Source organism: Pseudorca crassidens, chromosome 10, assembly GCF_039906515.1.
Source record: "Pseudorca crassidens isolate mPseCra1 chromosome 10, mPseCra1.hap1, whole genome shotgun sequence".
Classification (NCBI taxonomy): domain Eukaryota; kingdom Metazoa; phylum Chordata; class Mammalia; order Artiodactyla; family Delphinidae; genus Pseudorca; species Pseudorca crassidens.
Genome location: NC_090305.1, coordinates 105,633,514 through 105,660,904, shown reverse-complemented (window position 1 = coordinate 105,660,904; position 27,391 = coordinate 105,633,514). Strand labels below are relative to the sequence as shown.

The following is a 27,391-nucleotide window of genomic DNA, read 5'->3' as shown; positions in this document are numbered from 1 at the left end:
ACAATCAGGAAGAGGGGGCATCACTGGAGCTATGTTCCAGATATAAGGGAGCCTCTGCCATGGCTGCAGCTCTCTCAGTCTCTTAGTTCACACAAAGCTGAATTGCTGGGCTTCCCTGGTGGTGCAGTGGCTAAGAACCCACCTGCCAGTGCAGGGGACACAGGTTCGAGCCCTGGTCTGGGAAGATCCCACATGCCACAGAGCAACGAAGCCCATGCGCCACAACTACTGAGCCTGTGCTCTAGAGCCCGCCAGCCACAACTACTGAGCCTGTGTGCCACAACTACTGAAGCCTGCGTGCCTAGAGCCCATGCTCTGCAACATGAGAAGCCACTGCAATGAGAAGCCCACGCACTGCAATGAAGAGTAGCCCCCGCTCACCACAACTAGAGGAAGCCCACATGCAGCAACAAAGACCCAACACAGCTAAAAATAAAATGAATAAAATAAATTTATTTTTTTTAAAAAGCTGAATTGCTGCTGAAACACAGTGTTTCCCTGGCTTGCTAGCCAGCAGTAGCAACCGGAGAAGCGAAAAGATAGCCATGACCTCACTCCTAGCTGCGTCAGTGCACTTAACTGGTGGAGCTGACTCATCCAGAATTCCAGCTGCAAGGAGGACAGGGAAGTGTAGTTTTCAGGTTTTTGGCCTCAGCCTGTGAAGGCACGCGAGGAAGTGGAAATGGATGATGAGAGCCAGTTCACATACCACCACAGTTGGACAAGTGATGCGCCTTCCCCTCCAAGACCTGGGCCCAGCATCATCTCTAGCCACCATCCACCCTGTGTTCAGTTGAGTTGCTGGGGTGCCTCCAACGTTCAGTGCCTTTGCTCAAGATTTTCCCATTGTCAGGAAGGCTCTTTCTTGTTTTTTTCTGGATGAATTTGGATTTCCTCTTCTTAGAAGCTTTCTCTTTCCTCCTGGGAGAAGTTTGGTTCTCAGCTTCTATAGCATTTTGTGTTTTCCTTCTGTAATGATTTATTTACATGTTTGTCTCCCGCACCAGACCTGGTAGGCAGAGACTAGGTCTCACCTGTCTTTGTTAAAACAGCTGAGCAAGGTCTGGGCCAATTCCTTTTAGCTCCTGGCATATAAAAAGAAGAAGACTGAAACAGGGTAGTATGTTTTCTGGTACAGTGTGAAGGTTTCAGTTTACCAACCTAATGCTTTTAACATAAAAACGATGATGCAGTATAACTGGGGCATTTTTAAAATAAGTACAGAAAAGGGCTTCCCAGGTGGCGCAGTGGTTGAGAGTCCGCCTGCCAATGCAGGGAACACGGGTTCGTGCCCCGGTCTGGGAAGATCCCACATGCCGCGGAGCGGCTGGGCCCGTGAGCCATGGCCGCTGAGCCTGCGCGTCCGGAGCCTGCGCTCCGCAACGGGAGAGGCCACAACAGTGAGAGGCCCGCGTACTGCAAAAAAAAAAAAAAAAAAAGTACAGAAAAAAACTAAATAGATAAATCTGTAGAACATAAAAAGTATTAATTCATTTTTAAAAGGTATTGGAAACTGTAGGAGAGAATGCTAATTTTGCCCCAGATCAGTTCTCTACTTTTCATGTTATCGTGACCCTCAATTTTTAGCTGGATATATGGTCAGCCAGATCAAATGCTACATCTCCCAGATTCCCTTGCAGCTATGTGAGCCATATGATTAAGCCTGGGCTATGGGGTGTGGGACCAAGTGCTCTGTGCACTTCAGGTCCCCGGAAAGGGAAGAGGCCTTTTCCAGTAGGCAGTCAGCCACATTGGGCCATGCAGACCTGGGCACCCCAGGGACAGTTGAGCAACAGTATGTATATTTGAAGCCTGGCTCCTTGATACTGCAAAGCTGGGCTATTAATAGATGAGAAAGAAACCTGTCAAGTACACAAGTGTTCTGGTTCTATTTGAGCAGCTGAAAGTACATCCTGATTATTCCTGGTTTGCAACTATGCGGTTATATGATGAGCACCGCTGTCTTGCAGATATGACTTAATCTGTACACAGTGTACACAGCATTAAAGTCCTAAATGTAGTACCTGTTTGTGAATGTGTGGTGCAGGTGTGTTCTTCCTGAGTCCCTGCAATAGGGAGTTGGGCCCAGAAAAGACATTTACTGTGTAAAACAGTTAATGATCTAGGAGGTCGTATGTGTTTTTTACTCTGTCTCAGGTGTTCTTTTGGCAAGGTAGCCTGTTCCCAGCTTTAAAGGAGTTTCAGCAAGATATAGAAAGCTCATTTCATGGAGATGTTCATCACTGTGAAATACTGGAAATGAAGTAATAATAAATCGACATGGGAGGGATTAAAGAAATATTCATTTAGTCAAAGGAAAATTGCAGGCATTAAAATAATGACAATTATGTGTCAAGTATAATATGCTTTGAAGTTATGCTGAATCAAAGAAGATTATAAAATAAGGTTCAAACTGGGAATCCACCTGTGTCAGGAAGTGTGTACACAAAAAGAACAAAAAAGTCCTGATCACCTACTGTGTGCTAGGCCTCCTGCTGAGTCTTAAGGATACACAAATTAATAAAACATGGTCCTAGGCTTCCTTAGTGGTCCAGTGGTTAAGACTCTGCACTTCCACTGCAGGGCACAAGTTCAGTCCCTGATCAGGGAACTAAGATCCCACATGCCACGCAGCCAAAACAAAAAAAACATATGGTCCTATTATGGCTCTGTGTTATGATACCTGCACCCAGTGATGTGCAGTTAAATGCTTAAAAGCTGCCTGTCATTTGTGGGTGGGGGAAAATGTTTTGTAATTTTGCCAGTTTCTGTGGTGTAAGCGTTTCCACCATGGCTGATTTCAAGCTACCAATGGAACTTTACTGAAGGAGGGAATTGGGAAGAGATGTACACAAGTGGCTCTTCAGAGTCAGCACAAGCTGGTTCCTGCATGGCCCTGGAGACTTCCACCACCTAATGTCTACCAGTCAGGAGATGGCTGTTAAATAAACAATAACATATTCATAGAATGGAATACTAATCAGTCATGAGAAGATCATACTTTGGAATAATTAGTCATATTTGAAAAATGTCAAGGTTTAGTTTCAAGTTTCAACACAAGCAGCTGTGAGTGAAAATGACAGTGTGAGTGAAAATGGCAGTGTGAGGATTACAAAAATTGCTTCCTCCATAAAGTCAACCAGAAGGTTGGCAAAAATTGTCAGAATCAACTTTCTGAGAAGTGTGGAAACTAGCCAAGCTCTTGAAACAAGCTGGAGAGCACTTATTCAAGAATAAGGGTGAACACTACAGATTCAGTGCAATGCCTTTCAAATTACCAATGGCATTTTTTACAGAACTAGAAGAAAAAATCTTAAAATTTGTGTGGAGACACAAAAGACCCCGAATAGCCAAAGCAGTCTTGAGGGAAAAAAACGGTGCTGGAAGAGTCAGACTCCCTGACTTCAGACTATACTACAAAGCTACAGTAATCAAGACAATATGGTCCTGCCTCAAAAACAGAAATATAGATCAGTGGAACAGGATAGAAAGCTCAGAGATAAACCCACGCACCTATGGTCAACTAATCTATGACAAAGGAGGCAAGGGTATACAATTGAGAAAAGACAGTCTCTTCAATAAGTGGTGCTGGGAAAACTGGACAGCTACATGTAAAAGAATGAAATTAAAACACTCCCTAACACCATATACAAAAATAAACTCATAGTGCTTAGAAACCTAAATGTAAGACTGGACACCATAAAACTCTTAGAGGAAAACATAGGAAAAACACTCTATGACATAAATGACAGCAAGATCTTTTTTGATCCACCTCCTAGATTAATGGAAATAAAAACAAAAATGAGACCTAATGAAACTTAAAAGCTTTTGCACAGCAAAGGAAACTACAAACAAGACAACCCTCAGAATGGGAGAAAATATTTGCAAACGAATCAACGGACAAAGGATTAATCTCCAAAATATATAAACAGCTCATGCAGCTCAATCTTAAAAAAAAAAATAACCGAAACAAAAAATGGACAGAAGACCTGAGTAGACATTTCTCCAAAGAAGACATACAGATGGCCAAGAAGCGCATGAAAAGCTGCTCAACATCACTAATTATTAGAGAAATGCAAATCAAAACTACAATGAGGTGTATCACCTCACACCAGTTAGAATGGGCATCATCAGAAAATCTACAAACAACAAATGCTGGAGAGGGTGTGGAGAAAAGGGAACCCTCTTGCACTGTTGGTGGCAATGTAAATTGATACAGCCACTATGGAGAACCGTATGTAGGTTCCTTAAAAAACTAAAAATAGAATTACCATATGACCCAGCAATCCCACTACTGGGCATATACCCAGAGAAAACCATAATTCAAAAAGACACATGAGGGCTTCCCTGGTGGCGCAGTGGTTGAGAGTCCGCCTGCCGATGCAGGGGACACGGGTTCGTGCCCTGGTCTGGGAGGATCCCACATGCCACGGAGCGGCTGGGCCCGTGAGCCATGGCCGCTGAGCCTGCGGGTCCAGAGCCTGTGCTCCGCAACGGGAGAGGCCCCAACAGTGAGAGGCCCGCATAACACAAAAAAAAAAAGAAAAAAAAGACACATGGGGCTTCCCTGTTGGCGCAGTGGTTGAGAATCTGCCTGCCAATGCAGGGGACACGGGTTCGAGCCCTGGTCTGGGAAGATCCCACATGCCGTGGAGCAACTAAGCCCGTGTGCCACAACTACTGAGCCTGCGCATCTGGAGCTTGTGCTCCGCAACGAGAGGACATGACAGTGAGAGGCCCGCACACCGCGATGAAGAGTGGCCCCTGCTCGCCGCAACTGCAGAAAGCCCTTGCACAGAAACGAAGACTCAACACAGCCAAAAATAAATAAAAATTAAGAAAAAAATACAACATACTGAAATTAAAAAAAAAAAGACACATGCACCCCAATGTTCATTGCAGCACTATTTACAATAAATAGCCAGGTCACGGAAGCAACCTAAATGCCCATCGACAGACGAATGGTTAAAGAAGATGTGGTACATATATGCAGCCATAAAAAAGAACAAAATTGGGTCATTTTTAGAGACTTGGATGGATCTAGATCTGTCATACAGAGTGAAGTAAGTCAGAAAGAGAAAAAGAAATATCATATATTAACGCTTATATGTGGAACCTAGAAAAATGATATAGATGAACTGGTTTGCAGGACAGAAATAGAGGCACAGATGTAGAGAACAAACGTATGGACACCCAGGGGGAAAGTGGCGGGCAGGTGGTGGTGGGATGAATTGGGAGATTGGGATTGACATGTTTACACTGATATGTATAAAATGGGTAACTAATAAGAACCTGCTGTATGAAAAAATAAATAAAATTCAAAAAAAAAAAAAGGGTGAGCAGTGAGTGTTATGACATTTTAACTGGCCCTAGAGTCATCCTCTGTTCTCCAGGTCCACAGTAACCTTTAGAAATAACAGCCTGCATTTCTGGTGCCGCATGGCAGCTACCAGAGGAAGAGGAGTGGAGCTAGAACTCATTAAAGACACGTTCTAAAATGGATGCCATTATTTGATTAGTCTGGTGGTTCCCTGGAAGCCCTCAGTTGCAAGGCTACCTTGGAGCTCACTCAGTGTGAAAAGTCTTCTCTCTAGAGGACTTTTTTTTTTTTTTAAACATCTTTATTGGAGCATAATTGCTTTACAATGGTATGTTAGTTTCAGCTTCACAACAAAATGAATCAGTTATATATATACATATGTTCCCATATCTCTTCCCGCTTGCGTCCATCATCGGATGAATGGATAAAGAAGATGTGGCACATATATACAATGGAGTATTACTCAGCCATAAAAAGAGACGAAATTGAGCTATTTGTAATGAGGTGGATAGACCTAGAGTCTGTCATACAGAGTGAAGTAAGTCAGAAAGAGAGAGACAAATACCGTATGCTAACACATATATATGGAATTTAAGAAAAAAAAAATGTCATGAAAAACCTAGGGGTGAAACAGGAATAAAGACACAGACTTACTAGAGAATGGACTTGAGGCTATGGGGAGGGGGAAGGGTAAACGGTGACAAAGCAATCTAGAGGACATTTTTAAAAGAACAATTACAGGCAAGTTTTTTAACTATGTGATTGTTAGAGGCAACAGATAAGAGTTGGGTCAAACAGTAGACCTGAAAAAAAAAAAAACTTTAAAGTTTAGGGAATAGAGTTCCATAAGGGCTTTGGAAGCTTTGATGCATTCCGGGAAGTCTGGATGGTCGTGCACACATGTGGGTCTGTGTGCCCAGGGATGTGCACTTGCTCAGAAAAGAACTGAGAAAACCCTAAGCTCTCACCTTTGTTGACCTTGAAGCATTGCCCACTCAGGAAATGAAGTCTAAGGTGGAGTTCTAAACTGCCTGTCTGCACCCTGAAAGCCTGTCCTAGCCACACTTACAGCCCCTTGGCAAAGAATGGGAGATTTATTTGTTCCAGGCATTTAAAGAAATCTCTGTCCTATCATTAGCTGACCATTAACTGAATAGAAACTTCAGTGACCTTATGTGACAAAGAATACAGACACTATAGAATTAGCTCAGGGTAGTTACTTAACTACTACGACAAGCAGTAATGACAACAGACCTTGGGGACGGAGAAAATCATATTTCTAGAGCTGTACATTCAGTTATTTAAAATGTCCAGTTTTTACCAAAAATTATGAGAACACTTCCCAACTCATTTTCTGAAGTCAGAATTACCCTGACACCAAAACCACACAAAGACATCACAAGAAAAGAAAACTACCGGCCAGTATGTTTTGTGATCGTAGATACAGAAGTCCTGAACAAAATACTAGCAAACTGAATCCAGTAGCATCTAAAAAGGATACACCATGACCAGCTGGGATTTATCTCAGGATGCAAAGCTGGTTGAACATATGAAAATCAATTAATGTAATATACCATATTAATTGAACAAAATGGAAAAAAAAACACATGAGCATCTCAGTAGATGTAGAAAAAGCATTTGACAAAATCCAATACTCTATATGATTTTTAAAAACCACTTAACAAAATAAGAACAGAAGAGAACTTCCTCAAATGGATAAAGGGCATCTAAGAAAAATCCATGGCTACCATCATATTTAACGGTGAAAGAATAAGAAGTTTTCCCTGAGATTAGGAATAAGACAAGGATGTCTGCTTTCATTACTTCCTTTCAGCATTGTTCTGGAAGTTCTTGCCAGGGCATTTAGGCAAGAAAATGACATAAAAGGCATTCAGATTGGAACGAAAGATGACATGATCTTACATATAGAAACTCTTAAGGAATAAGTACACAACACACAGTGCTAATAAACAAGCTTAGCAAGGTTACTAGATACAAGATAAATATACAAAAAAGTTCTATATCTGTGCACTAGCAATGAAGAAAATGAAATTAAAATTCCATTTGTAATAGATTGAAAAGGATAAAATACTTAGGAATAAATTTAACAAAAATGCAAGATTTATACACTGAAAAGTTCAAGACATTGTTGAAAGAAATAAAGATCTAAATAAATGGAAACACACCTTGCATTCATAGATTGGAAGACATAATATTGTTAAGATGATAATCCACTCCAAACTGATGTATAGATACAATGCAATTTGTATCAAAACTCAACTGCCTTTTTTTTTTTTTTTTTTTTGGCAGACACTGACAATCTGATCCTAATCTCTTGGAAATGCAAGGGACCCAGAAAAGTCAAAACAACCTTGGAAAATAAGGACAAAGTTGGAGGACCTCACACTCCCCAATTTCAGAACGACTGCATAGTAACAGTAATCCAGACAACGTGGTACTGGCATCAGGATAGACATGTGGATTAACGGAACCGATTAGAGAGTCCAGAAATACACCCGTACATCTACAGGCAATTGATTCCAGCTAGGGTGACAAGCTCATTTAATGGGATCAGAATATTCTTTTCAACAAATGGTACTGGGACCACTGCAAGAGAATGAAGTTGGATCCCTAACGATACCATATACAGAAGTTAATTCAAATTGATCAAAGGCCCAAATGTAACGCTAAAACTGTAAAACTTTTAGAAGAAAATGTGGGAATTCCCTGGCACTCCAGTGGTTGGGACTCCACGCTTTCACTGCTGAGGGCCCAGGTTCAGTCCCTGGTCGGGTGGCTGGGATCCTGCAAGCTTCGTGGCCAAGAAAACGTAGATGTAAATATTTACGACCTTAGAGCACACAATGGTTTCTTAGCTATGACATCTAAACCGCAAGCAACCAAGGAAAAAAATTAATGGGACTTCAAATTTTAAAACTTTCATGTGTCAAAGAACACTGTCAAGAAAGTGAAAAAATCCACAGAATGGAAGAAAATATTTGCAAATCATATATCTGCTGAGGATGTATTACCCAGAATATATAAAAAACACAATAAGAAGACAACCCAATTGAAAAATGGACAAAGGATTTGAATGGACGTTTCTCCAGAGAAGGTATACAGACGTTCAATAAGCACATGAAAATATACAAACTTCATTAGTCAGTAGGAAAACGCCAATCGAATCCACAATGAGAAACCACTTCACACCCACTAGGATGAGTACAGGAAGAGAAAAATGGGCAATGACAAGCATTGTCCAGGATATCAGGAAATCAGAACTCTCACCCACTGCCGGTGGGAATGTAAAATGATTGGAAAGTACTTTGGCAGTTCCTCAAAAAGTGATACGTAGAGTTACCGTATGACCAGCCAGATTTATACCCAAGAGAGTTGAAAACATAGGTTCACAAAAATGTGTACGTGAGTATTAATAGCAGCATGATTCCTAGTAGCCAAAAAAGAGAACAAATGTCCATCAGCTGATGAATGGATAAACAAAATGTGTCTCTCCATACAGTGGAATCTTTCTTGGCCATAGAGAGGAATGAGCACTGACGACACACTACAACACGGAAGAACCTTGAAAACGTTAGTGCTCAGAAGCCAAAACACAAGATCGCATATATATGCAACTCATATGTATCCGTATATGTAATATCCAAATACTGCATATATGCATTTATGTGCAGTGTTCAGAACAGGCAAATCCATAGAGACAGACAGTAGGTCACTGGCCTCCGGGGCTGGGAAGGAGGGAATGGGGAGTGGCTACGAATGGCATGGAGTTTCTTTACGGGGTGAAAATGCCCTGGAGTAAGTGGTGCTATTTCCACACCCTGTGGATATACTAAAACCCACTGAGTTGTACACTTTAAAATTGGTGAATGGTAAGGTTTGTGGAATATGAACTATATCTCAAATAAACAACAAGTAGGTTACAAAATAATGTTTCATCTAAGTGGTAGGAAGGCAGCCTCTAAAATGACCCCCAGTGATTTTCATCCCCTTGTGTCTCCCTTGGTCTTTGGTGCGGGCCAGATTTAGGGACTCATAGCAAACAACACAGCAGAAGTGGTGGAATGTTGCTTTTGACATTCTAAAAAGTTCTAAAAAGATGGAGCCTGTCCATCACCCTTCCTCTCACACGCATCCCTCGCTCTGGGGAAGTGGCTCCAGGCCCTGAGCAGCTCTGTGGAGCTCCCGGGTGGGGAGGAACTGCTGTCTCAGACAAGCCATTGCAGACCTACGCCTGCCAACAGCCGCAAGAGTCAGCATCCAGGTGGGTCCTTCCCCCGTCAAGCCTCGAGGTGACTTCAGCCAGCACGTCAACTGCAGCCACGTTACCCCTGGATTCCCGACCCTCGAAACCATGAGATAATAAAGGCTTGTCGTTTTCAGCTGCTAAGTTTTAAGGTGATTTGGATATTTTCTGAAGGTAACTACTGCAGTGTGTTATATCAAACATAGACAAAAGACACAAATGACGTATACCACATATTGTTTTACCAGTTGTCTCTAGGTGGAATGATTGTTGGTGCCTCATTTTCCTATTCACAGATGCCTGATTTTTCTAAAATGTTCATTAATGAACATATGTTGTTTACATAATCAGAGAGAAAGTGAAAGGGATAGCTGATTTCAGGATGCTTAGGAAGCATTTGGTGACATAAGTGCCTTTGGTATAACATTAGGTAGAATAGGCAGTATAAAAATGGTCCATAGGGAATTTCCTGGCGGTCCAGTGGTTAGAACTCCGTGCTCTCATTGCCAACGGCCTGGGTTCCATCCCTGGTCGGGGAACTAAAATCTCAGAAGATGCGGTGCAGCCAAAAAAAAAAAAAGTCTGTATACTGATATTATTGCATAAAAATTCCATCTGCATCTGGACAAAGCCTGGAAAAGAAAACTCAAAACAGTTAGTTCTTTGGAGTCTCTGTTTTGAGTATCAAATTAATTGTTATCACGATGTTTAATTATTGAGTTCCATTCAGCGGAAACATTGAAAGTAAAGAAAGATCCCTGAGGCAGAGTGGAGGCCAGGCCCCAGTAGGAGGGTGGAATCGTGGTGCGTGCTGTATGGGATGCAAGGTCAGGCGTTGGAATGGAACAAAGGATGAACCCAGGAGAGGAATAGGACACCAGATGGGTGGATCCTGGTGCCTGGTTTAATGAAAGGGCAGAGAGAGAGATGATCCAGATAACTGTCCCACACTTGAGATACCTCCAGAGAGCACGGAGAAGGGAAATGAGGTTACTCTCTCAGCATTATTAATAACAGCCTTCCCCCACTATCCGAAAGTAAAGCGTTCCTAAGAAACCTTTCATGAGCCAAATGGCGTAAAGCGAAGGAGCAGTTACCTTAGGACACATCTTGCTCACAGATGCACAGAATAAATCTGGATAAGATGCTTGCAGACACAGTTTAAAGCTTGTGGCTTGACGCTGAGCTGCTGAGTGTGGCTCCTGGGGGAAGGGGCTTGGCGGGGCCGCTCCTGCTGCTGAGCGCGTGCGCTGCCTCTGTGACAGCTTGCGGCAGAACACACGATGAACACTACTTCTGCTTTTCGCCTTTGATCGTAAAAGTGAAAATCCTCTTTAGAGAGCTTTTGGTTAGTGAAAACAGGTAGTAACGTAGGTCTTTCGTGAAAGCGAAGTGGCATAAAGCGAACTTCCAAAAAGTGGGGAATACCTGCGTTAGGTTATTTTGAAAGCTTGACGTAACAGTTTGTGTTCTGTTTGCCTTGTTTCTTCCAAGAATGGAATACGGTCCTGGCCTTTTAAGTTGCTCACTAGTGCAGTCAGTGGGAGAGGAATGTCTAAACGGTGTGATAGTGGTCATTAATATTCAAATACTGTCCAGATATTCAATGCTGTTCATTAATACTCAGATTATCCTCCTTTCAGGGTCATAGTAAGATCATGCTTCCCTGCCTCATGGAAGTTGTCGTGACCAGGTGACAGGCTTTGTCTAAGGAAACATGAATGGAGGCATCATGTTTTACATGTGTGCAGGGGCCTTGAAGAGGCAGAGCAGGAGTTTCCACATTTGCGCGCTGGAACAAACACAGCAGCGGCTGGTCTGCAGTGGTGGAGGCTGGCGCCATCGGCCCGGGTTCCTGAGTGAGGACGAAATTAAAAAACAGTCTGGTGGTGGATACACAGACCTACACAGGGGAGTCAGTTACGTAGCACACAGCATGCACGCGCATGGGCATGCGCGCACACACACACACGTGCAGAAAGGAGTACAAGACTGAGGAGCTCTGAGTACGACCAATGTCCGTGTCCTCTGCTGAAGAGCTATAGCTTTGCAAAAATGTCACCCTTGGGGGACATTCAGTAAAGTGCTCAAGCCATCTCTCTGCATTATTTCTTACACCTACATGTGGATCCACAATTAGCTCCAAAAGAGAAAAGTGACAAAATTATTCCTTTTCCGGTTATTTTCCAATCTTTCTGAATACCTCAAGGAGAAATTCTAAGTATGATAGCAGTGCGTATGTTGCATTTCTCTGACACTTGCAAATGCACATTTTGAACAAAGAAAGAGCAGGCTTCCTTCAGCAGACAATATCTAGTTATAATTCAATAATGCTTATTTTCATTATGCTTCTTCTGCCAGTTATCTTCTATATATATCAAGAGAGACTCATTATCCCCTTATGATAGTGATATAAAGTTTTTCTTAAAAAAAGTTAAAAAAATTTCTAAGTCAACTCCCTTTCCATAAATAGCAGTGTTGATGGCATGGGAAGATGGTTTGCAAACAATGGAATTTGAGGGAACACAGACCCCCTGGGAAAAAAATGTAAAATTAAAAAAAAAAATTAGTGTTAATTGGTTGAAGAATCTCAATGTCTTATAATATAAATATGAAATATGCTCTGGGTAGCAGATTTCTTAATGACATTAAAAATTTTGAAGTGTAACATACATAGGAAAAAGCATTCAAATAATAAGTAAGTGTATAACTCAGTAAAATTCTCCCCAAGTGGAGTATAAATGCCATGCAATTCCAGTCTATATTCTAGCAGAATTTTTGGGGGTGGAAATTGACAAGTTGATTCTAAAGTTTACATGGAAATGCAAAAGGCCAACAATAGCCAAGGCCATCCAGGAGAGGAGGAAGGAAGTTGGAGGGCTCTCACTGCCAGATATCAGGATCTATAATGTAAGTATAGTGATTAGTGTGGTACTGGCATAAAGATGGGTAAACAGATCATGGAACAGGACAGTCTAGAAATAGACCCGTAAATACCCAGTCATCCGATTTATGGCAAAGGTGACACTGGAGAGCAGTGGGGAATGGGCCATCTTGTGAACAGATCTTTCAGGTCCCAGCTGCTCCGTGAGCACTGCCATCTCTGTTGGGCCTGCATCCCGCACAGGCCATGTGTGAGTTTTCCGCAGAGCCCTTTGGGGCCGTCCCACAGCTCAGGTCCGTGATGAGGGAGGGCTGACTCAGGTTTGAACTCTTCCTGCCCCTCTGGCTCATCCTCTTCAGGTGCCCCGTCCCTGGCCAGCCCTCCTGGCTGCAGAGCCAGTGAGGGAGCTGTGGTCTCTGGCCTCCACGTTGGCCCCCGTGATTCTTCCCGCCGGGGTTCATGTCCTTCCGTGGTCCCCTCTCCCACCGAATGGGAGCTGACCTGTGTGACCAGCTGAGTTCTGTGGAGGTGATGACACAGGACTTCAGAGGCTCGGTCCTATCCGACGTTCCAGCGTCTACCTCAGTTCTTCAGATCGTTTTCTCAGGGGGAAGCCAGCTGCCGTGTTGTGTGGACACAAACAGCCCTATGGAAATAAGCTTATTGGTCAGCACCGGTCGGCCAGCGTGTGAGCGAGCCCCAGGCAGGCCTTCAGATCATCCTTCACGGCTCTCAGCTGAGGCCCCAGACAGCACGGAGTAGAGATAAGTCATGCACGTGACCTTCAGTCTGACCTCCTGGCCCACAGGGATCATGAGATAAGAAATGACCCCAAGTTTATGGCCCTCAGGTTCGGGAGTGTTTAGTTTTGTCGTAGTAGATTGCTGATACAGAGGCTCAAGCCTGCTGCCCTTCGGACCAACCCCTTGACTCGGAAAGGCCTGCCTAGTGGCTTTACCCACGCAGGTTTGCAGGCAGCCGCCCTGCAGCCTCCTCTTTGAGCCCCTCTCCTGTCCCTGCCGGGAAGGCAGAGGACAGGATCCACACACCTGCTGCCCACGACGCAGAGGTTCCCTTGGGGAATGAGATGCCAGTCCGTCCTGCTTCCCCCACCCCAGCTTTACACCTCACCTTGGCAACGGCGGGGGAGGGAAGCCCAGTACTCTGGGCTCAGCAGCCCTGTGACTGCAAGAATTCCCTCTGTCCCCTCTGCCCACGATTCTGCTGCTGCTGCTTGTGTGGGTAGGGGAGGAGGGGAGCCGTCGTGGCGGGGCCAGTCCTGCCGCTTCTCTGTGCCTGTGCGCCCCCGTCTCAGCCGATGTCCTAGTCATCCGAAGTGTCAGATCCTCCATGCTCTTTGCCCTCAATTTTGGATCTTGGCTGTCAATACGAGGAAAACAGGAAAAGGCCCTGTTGACATCTGGATCAAAGGCATTCACGACCCACCACGACCCAGTCTTTGTGCGTGAGTTTCCTTACTGCTCCTGCTTCCTTCCCTTGAACTCTGTTCTCCAGGAACACTAAGCCGTCAGCAATTTCTGGAATGAGTTATGTCATGTGCTCTCTTTTCTCTAAACGTTCGCACCCAGCTGTCCCTCCCAAGCAGTCGCCTTCCTCTTGGCCCAGCAGGTTCTTAATCATCCTTCGTGAGTCACCGCAGCACCTCCGGCTCTGGGAAGCCCTCCTTGACTACTCTGTCTCCCAGGCTACCTCAGGTGTTTCTCCTGGGCCGCCCTCGCTCCTTCACTTCCTGTACCCAGCGATCACCACGCTGTATCAGTGGCAGAGGCAGACAGCTCCCCAGCGAGGTTTGCTCTCCCTCTTCTGGAGTGCACAGCTGTTGCCTCACCTGCGCCCCTGTTTCGTAGGTCCTCATGCATCCAGGTGTGCAGCATGACTAGCTCTTACCAAAGTAACACGAGCAGAGGTGGCATGTGTCCCTTGCACACCCAGGCATCAAGAAGAAGATGTACCATCTCCACGAAGTTCTACCCCTGCTACCAGCTCTATCTAGACGATGGCAAGCCCCTTGGGAATGGTGTGGCCACAGGGGAGAATGAGCCCAGTCCCCACGTCAGTGTGTGGAGGAAAGCCACCTGCTTCTGTTTTGTTTGAGATCTGACTCATTTGGAGGCCTATTTGTTATAGCAGGTAGGGTTGCCTTCTGTAACACAGTACCGTGACGGTGTGTTTACCAATATATTCTTTTTTTAAAAAATCTTATTTATTTATTTATCTTTGGCTGCATTGGGCCTTCATTGCTGCGTGCAGGCTTTCTCTAGTTGCAGAGAGCCAGGGCTACTCTTTGTTGCAGTACGAGGGCTTCTCATTGCAGTGGCTTCTCTTGTTGCGGAGCACGGGCTCTAGGCGCGCGGACTTCAGTAGTTGTGACACGCAGGCTCAGCAGTTGTGGCTCGTGGGCTCTAGAGTGCAGGCTCAGTAGTTGTGGTGCATGGGCTTAGTTGCTCCACGGCGTGTGGGATCTTCCCGGACCGGGGCTCAAACCCGTGTCCCCTGCGTTGGCAGGCGGATTCTTAACCACTGCACCACCAGGGAAGTCCCTACTAATATATTCTTGATGAACTAGCCTTAAAGGAAAGGGGGGAATTCTTTATGTGAAAGGAGAGGAGTAGGGGGATGGGAGAGCAATGAATTTGTCAGTCGTTCAGTGAATATTCGCTGAGTATCTGTCATGTCCCAGGCACTGTTCCAGGCGTTGAAATCACAGCATCAAACCAGGTAGACAAGGTCCCTGCTCTCAGGAAGGGGGAATTCTAGGAGGAGGGAGAATTTCCCCATAAAACAAGGAAACGAATAATTACAGGGGATCCTTGCTCATTGAGGTGCTTTGGAGACAATGTAACAACGTAACAAGGTTATATTGGCCCGTGACGGCCTCCCTGTAGTGTCATTTGAGTTCAGTGGTAAGAAGGATCCAACCCGGAGAAGATCTTGGAAACGGGGGCAGGGGGACTGTCTGGGCCAGGGGAGCTGGATGGGCAGTGGCAGGGGCAAGCTCAGTGTATCTGGGAGCCGGAAGAAGCTGGTGCGGCAGGAGCGGCCTGATGCCAGGAGACAGGGAGGCCGGGGGCCGGGGTCACTCGCCACCCACTGCCCTGCTTTGTTTCTGTTCCCCACACTTATCACCATGTAATATACCATAATATTTTATTTCTTTATTTGGTTGAGCCGGTTCTTAGTTGCGGCCAGCGGGCTCCTTAGTTGTGGCATGCGAACTCTTAGTTGTGCCATGCGTGTGGGATCTAGTTCCCTGACCAGGGATCGAACTTGGGCCCCCTGCATTGGGAGCACAGAGTCTTAGCCACTGGACCACCAGGGAAGTGCCTAATATACTATATATTTCGCTTATTTACATGGTGAAATTCTGTGTCTGCCACTAGAATATAGGTTACATGAAGGCAGGGATTTTTGTCTGTTTTGTTCTCTGCTGTCTCTCCAGTGCCCGCCACGCAGTAAGTGCTCAAGCTACGTTTGTTGAATGAATAAATAGATGAAAGATACAAAGGCCAGATGATGTAGGGCCTTGAAGGCCGTTCCGGGGGGATGGAAGGTGCACACGGGGGGCCCGTGTTGGTCAGGTGAAGGCAGGACGAGACACCCACAGCTTGTCAGGATGGAGCCGCAGGAGGGCTTCAGTGCACAGCATAGGAAGAACGACGGGTGGAGGCGGGCGCCCCCCGTCCCCACAGTGCTTGTTAATCAGAAGCACAGAGTCTGAAAGAGTCAGGCGCAGTGACCCCGAGAAGGGGCACCCGCAGAGACGCGGCCCATGGGAGAGAACGTGGGAGGGCCACAGCTGCTGAGGGCGCAGCGCCTGCCTCCCAGCCCGTTGACTTGGGGTAGTGGGGCAGCTCTCCAGCAGTGGCTGCACTGACCCCTTGCCTCTGGCCTGGCCACCTCGCCCCTCCTAAGGTCGTTGACGTGCTCGTCCATCCTGGGCCGTGAGTGGGGCGGAAGTTGTCATCCTCGTGCCACAGAAGAGGAAACTGAGGCTGAGTTGTCACCAGGGCTCTTTTGGATGCAAGTGACAAACATCTACTTGAACTGCCTCGTCTTACCTCAGCTCCCCGGAAAACAGAGCCTGAGGCCCGGCTTCACGTGCTGCTGCTTTATGCCGGGTTCAGGACCTGGCAAACCAGGCGGGGAGCGGGAGGGAAGTGCGAGGTGAATGTTATGCTGGCGTGATGCTCAGCAAGGACCGCCGCCAGGTTGACACAGGACGCCGCCACGTGGGAATTCCGATGAACACGAACGATGTTTTAGTACCAGTATTTTTATTTGCTAATTCTGACAAACTTATTCGCACACGCCGTCCCCAGGAAGGCCGTTAGGAACAGCCACTGGGGAAGGTGGGAAGGTGACAGCAGACTCTCCTCTCAGCTCCCCACTTCCGGCGTCCGTCCTGTTGGCCAGTTTCCCGGTGGGGATGTCCACGACCTACGTTTCTGGGCTGCGGTTACTAGGGGAGCCGAGGCCTCTGAGCTTCCAGGCAGGTAGGACCTGGGCCCTGCAGCTGCTCGGCTCCATGGAGACCAGCCCCAGAGCGGCTGGGGCTCCCCAGTAAGCACGTGGCAGAGGCTGGGGGGCAGGGAGGACTCGGGCATCTCTGGATGAAGTGTCCCTGGTTGTGACCCTCTGACGCGTCCCTGCCGCCCCACTTTAGCTCTGCCGCACGCGGGCTCTGCTCTCCAGGTGACAGGAAGCCCCCAGCAAGTCTAGGCATGGCTGACTCTTTCTCCTGGGAAAAAATCGTCTTTCTCCCAACAGGTCTGCTCCCTCCACCCCCCAAAAAAGACTGTGATGCTCTGGAGCTGCTCGAGTGCCCGTCCGTGAAAGGGTCACTGTGGGCAGAGGGTGCAGTGCAGCCTTGTGGGCAGGAAGGCTCTGGAAAGCAGCCTGTGGCTAGTTGTCGGAGGAGCAGGGTCTAGGGTGATGTGTGGTTGTCTTTTTGTGGGCGTTCCACACACACACACACAGCCCACTGGCACCTCCTGGAGCTCAGGGACTTGGGCTGGTTCATCTCTGTGTCCCTGTGGTCAACCTGGAAGCTGTGCTGTGCGGCATGTGGGATCTTAGTACCGTGACCAGGGATCGAACCCACACCCTCTGCAGTGGAAGTGCAGAGTCCTAATCACTGGACCTCCAGGGAAGTCCCTAATTACATTTTTTTAAAAAAATATATTTATTTTTGGCTGTGTTGGGTCTTCGTTGCTGCGCATGGGCTTTCTCTAGTTGCAGGGAGCGGGGGCTACTCTTCATTGTGGTGCACGGGCTTCTCATTGCGGTGGCTTCTCTTGTTGCGGAGCACGGGCTCTAGGCACGCGGGCTTCAGTAGTTGTGGCTCTCGGGCTCTAGAGCACAGGCTCAGTAGTTGTGGCAGTCCCTACTTACTTTTGAATGAATGGATGAGTGATCACATCTTAAGTGCCTGAAGCCACCACCCAGAAACCGACATGTAACTCTGGTCTCCCCCACATGTGATGGAACACCTTGGAAGTCACATTCACGTGTGAGTCCCCAGTGACCCAGAGAGGCGGGCTCATCAACACCATTTCAGAACGAGGACACTGGGGCCCAGGGAGCTCAGAAGAGTACCTCAAAGGCACAGGGCTCCGGCTGAGTGCTGGGCTCAGGGTGGAGGACCACCCAGCCTAACTCCTGGGCTAGTGAAAACTGCCAGGGGTGGAACCCTTGAGCCAAACCATCTGTGTTTGAATAGAAAATCTCAGAGAACTTTATCAATCATGCAAAGCTGCACCACACAGAAAAATTCAACATTTGACCCTGCGTTGAATTGGTCAGACATGTACCCAGCGGGTGCTGGGCCATTGAGGCAGGCCAGGGCAGGTGCTGGTCCCCAGGCTGGACGAGGAGGGAGTGAATCAGCAGACATCAAGCAAGCAGTATCCTGGGGCTGCGGCGGGCCTGGACGGGCCATGGGTTGCCGTGGGAACAGGGGAAGGGCCGCAGTGAAGCAGCCTGTGAAGGGAGACACACCTCACACGTAGACACGCACACGCTCTGCTTCAGACCCTCCCCGGACTTCTCCTCACACGCAACACACATGTCAAAGGCCTTCCCACCACCCATGAGATTCTGCGTGAGCCAGCTCTGCCCGTCTCCCCACCCCCTCTCTTCCCTCTCTCCCTTCCTCATTCTGCCCAACCACACTTGAACAGGACACCTTGTCTCTGCACAAAGCTATTGCCTCTGCTGTTCCCTTGTCCCGTAACACCTTCTGCTCAGGTAATCTCAGCAGGGTCGCTCCATCTTGTCAACAGGTCTCTCTGCTCAAATGTCACCTCCTTAGGGAGCCTTTCTCACCACCTGTGTCGAATGTCACCTCTCCTCCAACTTCCCTCACTGTCCGAGAAGCCCATCTTATCGCCTGCGTCCCATTTATCACTCTGTGGATTTCTTTTTTTAATCTAAATATTTTTTAATTAGAAAAAATTTATTTATTTATTTGGCTGCACCGGGTCTTAGTTGCGGCACGCGGCATCTTCGTTGCCGTGTGCAGGATCTTCAGTTGCGGCGTGCGGGGATCTAGTCCCCTGACCAGGGATCGATCGAATGTGGGCTCCCTGCATTGGGAGCGCAGAGTCTTAACCACTGGACCACCAGGGAAGTCCCTAATTTAAATATTTGGTAGTTAATACAGTCCCATAGTTAAAACTTAAAGATAATATAGGGACTTCCCTGGTGGCGCAGTGGTTAAGAATCCGCCTGCCAATGCAGGGGATATGGGTTCGAGCCCTGGTCCGGGAAGATCCCACATGCTGTGGAGCAAGTAAGCCCGTGAGCCACAACTACTGAGCCTGCGCTCTAGAGCCCGTGCTCCGCAACAAGAGAAGCCACCACAATGAGAAGCCTGCACACCGCAACGAAGAGTAGCTCCCGCTCACCACAACTAGAGAAAGCCTGCGCAAAGCAACAAAGACCCAACGCAGCCAAAAATAAATTTATTAGGAAAAAAAAAGTAAGGCCAACCCAAATGCAAAAGGAAGGGAAGTAGATTCCACAACTCAAAGGAAGGAGGAACAAAGAATTTACCACTTTTTTAAATCTATCGTGGTCTACCTTCAGGATACAGATTTTGTCTAGTTCTCCTGTGTGCCAGATATGCTCACCTCCTCCCAGAGGCCCTAAAAATCTCATCCCAGTACATCACTGGCTCATAGTGGATCTTGTGTAAATCAGGTCGTGGTGCAAATGAGGCTCCTCAGAAGATGAAGTTCCTGTGATTCCTCAAGAACAGTTTCTTGAATATGTTTCTCTTGATCTGAAGACCTGTGAGCTACGGGCATGTTTTCTACTCTCCACAGCACAGAGCCAACAAACAGAGTTGACAAGCATGTGACAACCGGAGCAGACCCTTCTTTTCAAAAGGGGAAAAACAGGAGTGACATAGCTACGACTGGGTCACAGCAATTTTGAAATCCAGTTAGGCACATGTTGTCAGTTTTCTGATAAGGGTCCAATCCTGCTCCTTGGGAATAATTCTCTGCAGCTCCCGACTCCACCTTCTTGGCTGATGGGTTTCTTCGGAGTAGTCCTTTCTTTTTCATGAGAAATAGCCATGTTTGCATTTGAATAGCCATCTTGGTCTGCTTCTTAGAAAGCTGGGGGTTCACAGGTCTCTTTATTTTTGTGCTCTGCCTTTTTCTGTGTTCTCTAGTTGTTTCTTTAAGCCTAGCATTTTGAATGGCTGCAGAGTGGGGTGGAATTACCATAATTCTTGGCTTCGGAGTCCATTTCCAACTTGCATTGCCCTCAGTACTCTATAAATGGTACTCACTGAGCATCTACTGTGCCCCAGCACTGTTCTAATCAAGGATATGGCAATGAATGAAACAGACAAAATCCCTACCCTTACGGAACTGCCATTCTAGTGGGGGAGAGGGACAGTAAGCAAACAAGAAAGCAATATGAAGAAACAAGAAAGCAGGAAGGGAGATAGCAAGTGGATGTTTTATGTCTAGTGTGATAGGAAGAGGAACTTCAGTTTTATTTAGGGAAGGCCATTCTCACTGAGAAGATGACATTTAAGTCAAAACATGAAGAAAGTGAGGGAGTGGCCATACAGATATCTGAGGGAAGAACTGTCCGGATCGAAAGAAATACAACTGCAAAGGCTTTAGTTACACGTGTGCCTTCTCTTTTCTTAAACTAGTGTAGTCTGAGCAGACTGATCAGAGGGGATGTTAGAAGGAGATGAGGTCCGAGAAGTATCTAAGGGGTCAGGACTTTTTTTTTTTTTTTTTTTTTTGGCGTTTTGCAGGATCTTAATTCCCCAACCAGGGATCCAACATGGGCCCTTGGCAATGAAAGCGCAGAGTCCTAACCACTGGACTGCCAGAGAATTCCCAGGATAGGACCTTTTGTTTGTAAAGCCTTTAGTTTTTATTCTGACCTATGGGAATAGTTTGAGCAGGAGAATGACATGGTTTGACATTTTTATAGAATTACTCTGGCTACTGTGTTAAGACTGGATAGGGAATGAGGTGGGAGCAGGAAACCAAGGTTGTTGCCATAATCCAGGTGAGAAATGATGGCGGTTCAGAAAAGGGGGAGTCACATTCCGGATATCTTTTGAAGCTTGTGGATGAGGGGTCCGAGAGAAGGGGAGTTGAGTTAGTTTCCTAGAACTGCTGTCACAAATCATCACAAGTTTGGTAGTTAAAACAACAGAAATGGGCTTCCCTGGTGGTGCAGTGGTTGAGAGTCCTCCTGCCGATGCAGGGGACGCGGATTCGTGCCCCGGTCCGGGAAGATCCCACATGCCGCGGAGCGGCTGGGCCCGTGAGCCATGGCCACCGAGCCTGCGCGTCCGGAGCCTGCGCGTCCGGAGCCTGTGCTCCGCAACGGGAGAGGCCACAACAGTGAGAGGCCCGCGTACCGCAAAAAAACGCAAAAACCAAAAAAAACAAATACGTTCTCTCAAATACAAAAGTCTAAACTCAACACCGTTTCTCCCCGCTCTTGCTGCTGGCATTCTTTGGGTTGTGGCTACTCACTCCAGCCGCTGACTCCATCTCCACGTGGCCTTCTCTTCTCTGTGTCTCTTATAAGGACACTTGTCATTGGATTTAGGGCTCCCCCATGGTAATCCAGGATGGTCTCTCTCCAGATCCTTAATTACACCTTCAAATACCCTTTTTCCAAATCAGGTCACACCCACGGGTTCCAGGATGTGTAGGAGGGGTCACTATTCAACCCACTACGGGGATCAAGAATGATTCCAAAGTTTTTGTACCCAGCAACCAAAAGAATGAAGTTTGCATGAACCAGTAAGAAAAGGCTATGAGAGGAGCATGTTTTTGAAGATGGAGCCAAAGTTCTGAGTAGATTCTAATGTGTGCAGGTGGAGCTGGAGCTGGGTAGGGTGCCCCGTCCTTCGCAGAGCTCTAGTGGGTTCAATTTCTTTGCTTCTCTTTTGGTGCTAAGTTCAGGGGCTGAGGCATCGGTGGGTGGGTCCAGCATGGCGCCACCCTGCTCCCGGCCGGGCCTCAAAGATGGCCGCAGCCACTGGGGGCAGACATGTTTGGGCCACGTGACCCAGGCCCAGGCCCGAGGCGGCTGAACTTGACGCACGGTAGAGGCGGGGCTCCTCCCCCGCAGCCCTGGCGTCGAGCGTCTCGTGACAGGTACTTCCGCTCGGGGCGGCGGCGGTGGCGGAAGTGGGAGCGGAGCCGGAGTCTTGGCCATAAAGCCCGAGGCGGCGGCGGCGGCGTTGGAAGCTTGGACAGGCCGAGGAGCCCGCCGGAATCGGAGCTTGGACTTTCCTTCGCTCCTGTCGACCCCTCGTCTCCTCCTCGGCGGAGCCCTCGCGACGCGCCCGGCCCGGAGCCCAGCGGAGCGGCCGCGGTAAGTGGCGGCCCGGCCCCATCCCCCTCCCGGCCCTAGGTCGCCGGTGCGCGCCGTCCGCGTCTTGGGCAGGCTCGGCCCGGCCTCTTGGGGAGCTCCGTGTCTTCGGGCCCGGCGTCAGGCCGGCCGAGCGTCCGCGGGGGTGTCAGAGGTCGCCGGGTGTGACCCCGGCTGGCGGCGCGCACGCCTGTTTCCCGGGGCGTCCGGCCCGAGACGGCCAGGGCGACCTAGCCTGGGCGGCCCGGCACTGGGGCGGCGGCCGAGGGCGGGGGCCGGCCGACCAGCGGCGGGGGCGCCGCCCACCCTGCTCCGGTGCCAGGCAGAGCCGCGTGCCCGCCGTCCGGTCCTACCGATGCGGATGAGGGTCCCCGACGCCGCGAGTCCACGGAGACCCGGGTCACGTGTCCCGGGCTCCCTCGGGCGCCTCGGGCTCCCGCGACTGGGAGCTTTTTATCACAAAGACGTTACGGTGAGGCGTGGAAGAAGTTTCCAAACTTGCTGGGGGAGAGACGGTGGCTGGGTGCAGAGCTGTGTTTGGTTCGGACCGCGGCGGGGCCCGCTTAGGGCGTTCAGTTCGGGCTTCCCCGAAAGGAATGGTTCGCAAAACTGGGAACATTGAAAATAACAGTAGCAAACATTGGAGCGGTTACTGCATGTTAGGCAGCGTGGCGATATTTCTGCACCGATTATTGTATTTAATTCTCAGAATAGACTTCTCAAGTACCATTATTGTGCCCACTTATAGATAGGGAAATGGAAGATCGGAGAGGTTAAGTCATTTGCCCAAGGTCGCAGAAGTAATAAGTTATGGAGCGGAGATTTGAGTCCAGGCGCCCAGACTCCAGAGCACTGTGCTCGGCCTCCGGATTGTACTGCTTTCTGATGCCCCTGAAGCTTGTGAAGTATCTTTTGCCACCTGGTATCTGTCTCTCTCCGCCTCCTTTCTTTCTAGTGATGTCATTTTGGAAGCCTTTTCTGGTGCCATTAGTTCTGCCTTAAAACCATAACATATTCCATTTGCAGTTGTGAGTTTTAACACAGTTTTTTGTTTTCAAGTAGTGTAGTGCCAGTAAACTGGGAGCTCTAGCATCATAGCAGAGTACTCAATTGAGGTTTGAAAGTTTTTGTTACCTACGTCTTCTGTCAAATGAGTTGGGCTGGCAGTCCTGCCATGTGGTTCTTTCCTGTTGAAAATACTGTATCTTCTCTTTGGATTCCAAAAGAACAGGCTCTTGTCTCTTCCTTGTGACTGAAGCAGCTGATTACCCGCATGACTTCTCATCCATGGATTGATAAAGTCTTCTTTTGGTGTGCTTCTCTCTCCAGACTTAGGAGAGTTTGTTCAGATTTGAGTCTAAGAACTGGAAAGTGAGTTGTGAGTACTTCTCCTGAAGATCCTGTCCAAGCCCCGTTGTAGTCTGATTTCTTTTCTTTTGTTTTTAAACTTTGTTACCCAGCCTGATATACTTAAGTGGGTATTAAGTGTGGTAGCCTTAAGTATTGTTTGCATTTAGAGGAGTGTAACGATGAGTAGCGTTTCATCCATTCATCAGCTGTTTTGAGTATCTACCATGTATCAGGCATTGCCTGTTGACTCAGGGAGATAGACCTGGTTCCTATCCTCAAGGAATTTAAAGATGGTGAGTGATCACGGCCAGGAATTCTCTTGTGGAATGGCTTGGCGGTAGAATTTGAGATTTTTTTGTAAAAGGAGTTATTTTTCATCTCAGCAAGTGCATTCAGAGTAATCCAGGCAGCACGGTGTTCTGGGTAACTTGAAAGCCTTGTTCATTTTAACAACAGCATTTGATTTGGTTTGCTTTTGAAGAGAGTTCGTAGAAGATAATACCACAGTTTCTAAATTGGTCGTGTTTTTTGAAGGGTAATTTTCATCTCTAAACTTGTTTTACCTTTTGCTCTCCAGCATTTTTTGTTGTTCACTGAAGAGGGGGTTGGTGTCACTGTCATCTTACAGTGCGAATGTCAGCTTCGGGGGCTGTCTGAGCAGAGGTGCACTTGGCAGGCTGGGGCTGCTGCTTTAGCCGACAGTGAAAGTTTCATGTGCCACCTCCCAGTCTCAGTACCAGTATCATCTTAGATAAAACCCTCCGCCACCCCACGTCCCACAAGTCCTCTGGTTCCCCTTCTTTAAGAGGGGACGTGAGTTTTGCATTTGTGGTAGAATTTCAGGAGTAGACAAACAGAAGGGGGAGTGGAATATAGAAGATACTCTAAAACAGCTTTATTTGGACATTTTTTCAGGTAATTGTTAGCAACCTCATGGAGCAAAAATATTTCTTGGTGCCAACCAGGCCTAACCCCTGCCCCAAACCCCATAAACAAAGAGCATTGCTTTATAGTACAGTGTGGCTTTGAATCCACTTCCTGACCCCACCACCAAGCGAAGCAGAACGTTTTGGTTGTTTGATTAGCTTATAATAAATTTCCAAAGGGACCTGCCCTGAGAACATCCTTGCCCTTCGGTTTGGCGTTAGTCTTTCTATGCAAAGGTGTAGCAAACCCAGACCACACACGTGGGAGAGCCCTTTTATGCACTATTTCTCTCTGAGATTTGACGTAGATATTTACCATTATTACTGTCATGAGTTGTCTGGCTCTCCATCTACGTAATTCACATATGGCTAAGGAGAACTCACCAGGCTGTTGGTCTGGGAGTTAGAGTCCGGGTGTTCCGGGGAAGTCTGGAGGAGTCCTCCTGCATGAGGCCCAGACGGTGGTTCACCTGGCACTGATGTCATGCCTGAAGGAGGCTGGAGCTGGGGAAGTTAGCTCCCCCCACTTCGCTGCTCCTGGCTTTCTGCTGCTTCCTGTCTCCCCTGTAAGGTGGCGGTTGTATTCCCGGCATTTGTTCCTCTGCGTGATCACACCTGCGTCTGTGACTGCCGTCTGCTAGAGCTGTGTGCTTCTGTCTGCAGTTTGCTGCGATGTGTTGATCTCTTCAGTTATTTGCTCTCGCACCTTCCTTGTATTTTCTGCTTTTTCCTTCCCGCATATGGCATTAAACACAGAAAAATAGTTTGCACTTACATTTTAAAACTTGTTAATGGCGGCTGTGGTTAGTGTGATTTGTGAATCAAAAGTAAAAGTGATGCGGTGCGGGAAATCAGAACAGGCTTTTTAGCACTGTCTCCGACTAGTTTCAATTTTAGTACTCCAGGCTGTGATTTCAGAAACAATTTAAGAATAGCTACTTGCAGAATGTCTCCATGGGGGAGGAAGAGAGCTTGGGAGTTGGTTCCAGTGGTGACATGCAGTATTGGCCTTGTTCATCTCCCTGAAGATGCAGGGCTTAATGCAGGGGATCTCAGGCCTTGCCCGGGGCTCTCTGTTTTGGTGATGTCGTCACTGCCGCGGAGATCAGTCTCACTGATTCTGTTGTCCATATCCTGGTTGTCTAGGACTGCTTGCTGTCCCCACAGAGCACGTTTGAGGAAGCCCATCAAGGGAGGCAGGGACCTTGCTTGGCTCTCAAGTGGCCTTGCGTGCGTGCCCGTCCCCAGGTGCAGGGAAGCGCCTTGTCTGGTCTCCCCACCCTCTCACAGCCAGAGGGCTTGCTCTTACTACTGCCTTTCCTGGACTTAAGCTCAGCTCAGTTAGGGAATACTTTAAAATTTCCATTGTGAAGTAAAAAGTTACATCATTGGTTTCCAATCTTGGTATGCAGTTTTAATTTTAAAAATTTATTACCATTTGAGTTGTTTTGAGAGTACACAACAAAGCTACTATGAATTAACCTTTAAAAAACCTGATTGTAATAGCACAGACTTTATGAAAAATAATGCCTTCTTACATGTGCTATTCAGTCAGGCTACCGGCAGTTCTCTGTGTACTTACAGGCCAGGGGACCCAGAAATAAATCTGGGTCGTTTGGGCAGCCCACAGGTTAAGAGCCACGTTAAAGTCCTCCAGCCTGTCCTGTTCAGTTGATGGTTGTTAAAGAACGTTCTTTTTTTTTTTTTAATTAATTATTTATTTATTTTAGGCTGCATTGGTTCTTCATTGCTGTGTGCGGGCTTTCTCTAGTTGTGGTGAGCTCGGGCTACTCTTTGTTGCAGTGCACGGGCTTCTCATTGCGGTGGCTTCTCTTGTTGCGGAGCACGGGCTCTAAGCATGCAGGCTTCAGTAGTTGTGGCGCATGGGCTTAGTTGCTCCACGGCATGTGGGATCTTCCCGGACCAGGGCTCGAACCCGTGTCCCCTGCATTGGCAGGCGGAGTCTTAACCACTGCGCCACCAGGGAAGTCTGCATTCATGTTTTGTAGAAACTTTTCCTACATGGTATTTGTCTTTCAGTGTTTTTTAATGTTTGCCTAGTGCTTAACAGTTCACATAGGATTTCACCTGGTGTTCACAGCAGCCTTGCAGGCTTAAGAGGGTGGCCGAGCCTGGGTGCTCAGGTGGCCCGGCTACTCTAATGCTAGTCTGGGTCTCCTGAAACACAGCTGAGGCTCTTTCTGATGCACCAGCCTGGCTTTTTGATTATTCATGATTGCTGTAAAGCACTCAGCATTTGACTCCTTATAAAAACGTATCTTTCTTCCACTGTTTTTTATTTAAAATGACATTTCTCTTTTGCTGATTATTAAATAAGTCATTTCTTTTAAAAAAAAAAAGGTAGGAAAATTCAGAAGTAAAAAGAAGAAAAATTCAATTCACTACTCTGAGGCAGACTGGAGTGTTAACTGGTTATTTAATTCTTATGAATGTATACTTTAATGAGATTCAATTTTTAAAGTATGGTATGAGAGATTAACTTTGGAGGGCCCTGGATATTCTTTGGATCCTTTGACTTGTGGGACCCCTCTAGATAAACACTCAGTGGTGGGAAGCTGGGATCCGGAGACTAGCTGTATTTTTCAAATGTTTAGTGGCAACAGGTGAAGAACCTGATGCATTCAGTACCATAATGAGGTTTTTTTGCTGTGGTGACAATGGATCAGTAAGTTGTTGCAACTTGTCATTTCTACATTTTAGTGAACTGTGAATTTGCAGTAGGGCATATGAAAAGCGTACAG

The 27,391-nt window shown here is 47.3% G+C and overlaps 1 protein-coding gene and 1 long non-coding RNA gene across 4 annotated transcripts in view; one reads left to right on the top strand and one right to left on the bottom strand.

Annotated features, from left to right (window-relative positions):
• RAB7A (RAB7A, member RAS oncogene family) overlaps window positions 1–27,391 on the top strand; it is a 94,215-nt gene that overhangs the window by 13,531 nt on the left and 53,293 nt on the right. For 2 of the 3 annotated variants that reach the window (XM_067755651.1, XM_067755652.1), the window contains exon 1: window positions 22,146–22,356. The exons of the other annotated variant lie outside the window; for it this stretch is intronic. The gene's annotated coding sequence lies outside the window, so the exon portion shown is untranslated. Of the gene's footprint in view, window positions 1–22,145; window positions 22,357–27,391 lie in introns of those variants that run through there. 3 annotated transcript variants of the gene reach the window in all.
• LOC137232827 (uncharacterized) lies at window positions 10,260–14,155 on the bottom strand. The gene is made up of 2 exons (XR_010947197.1): window positions 13,600–14,155; window positions 10,260–13,114 (listed from the first exon to the last, which is right to left on the bottom strand). It is a non-coding gene; the product is annotated as an uncharacterized lncRNA (long non-coding RNA).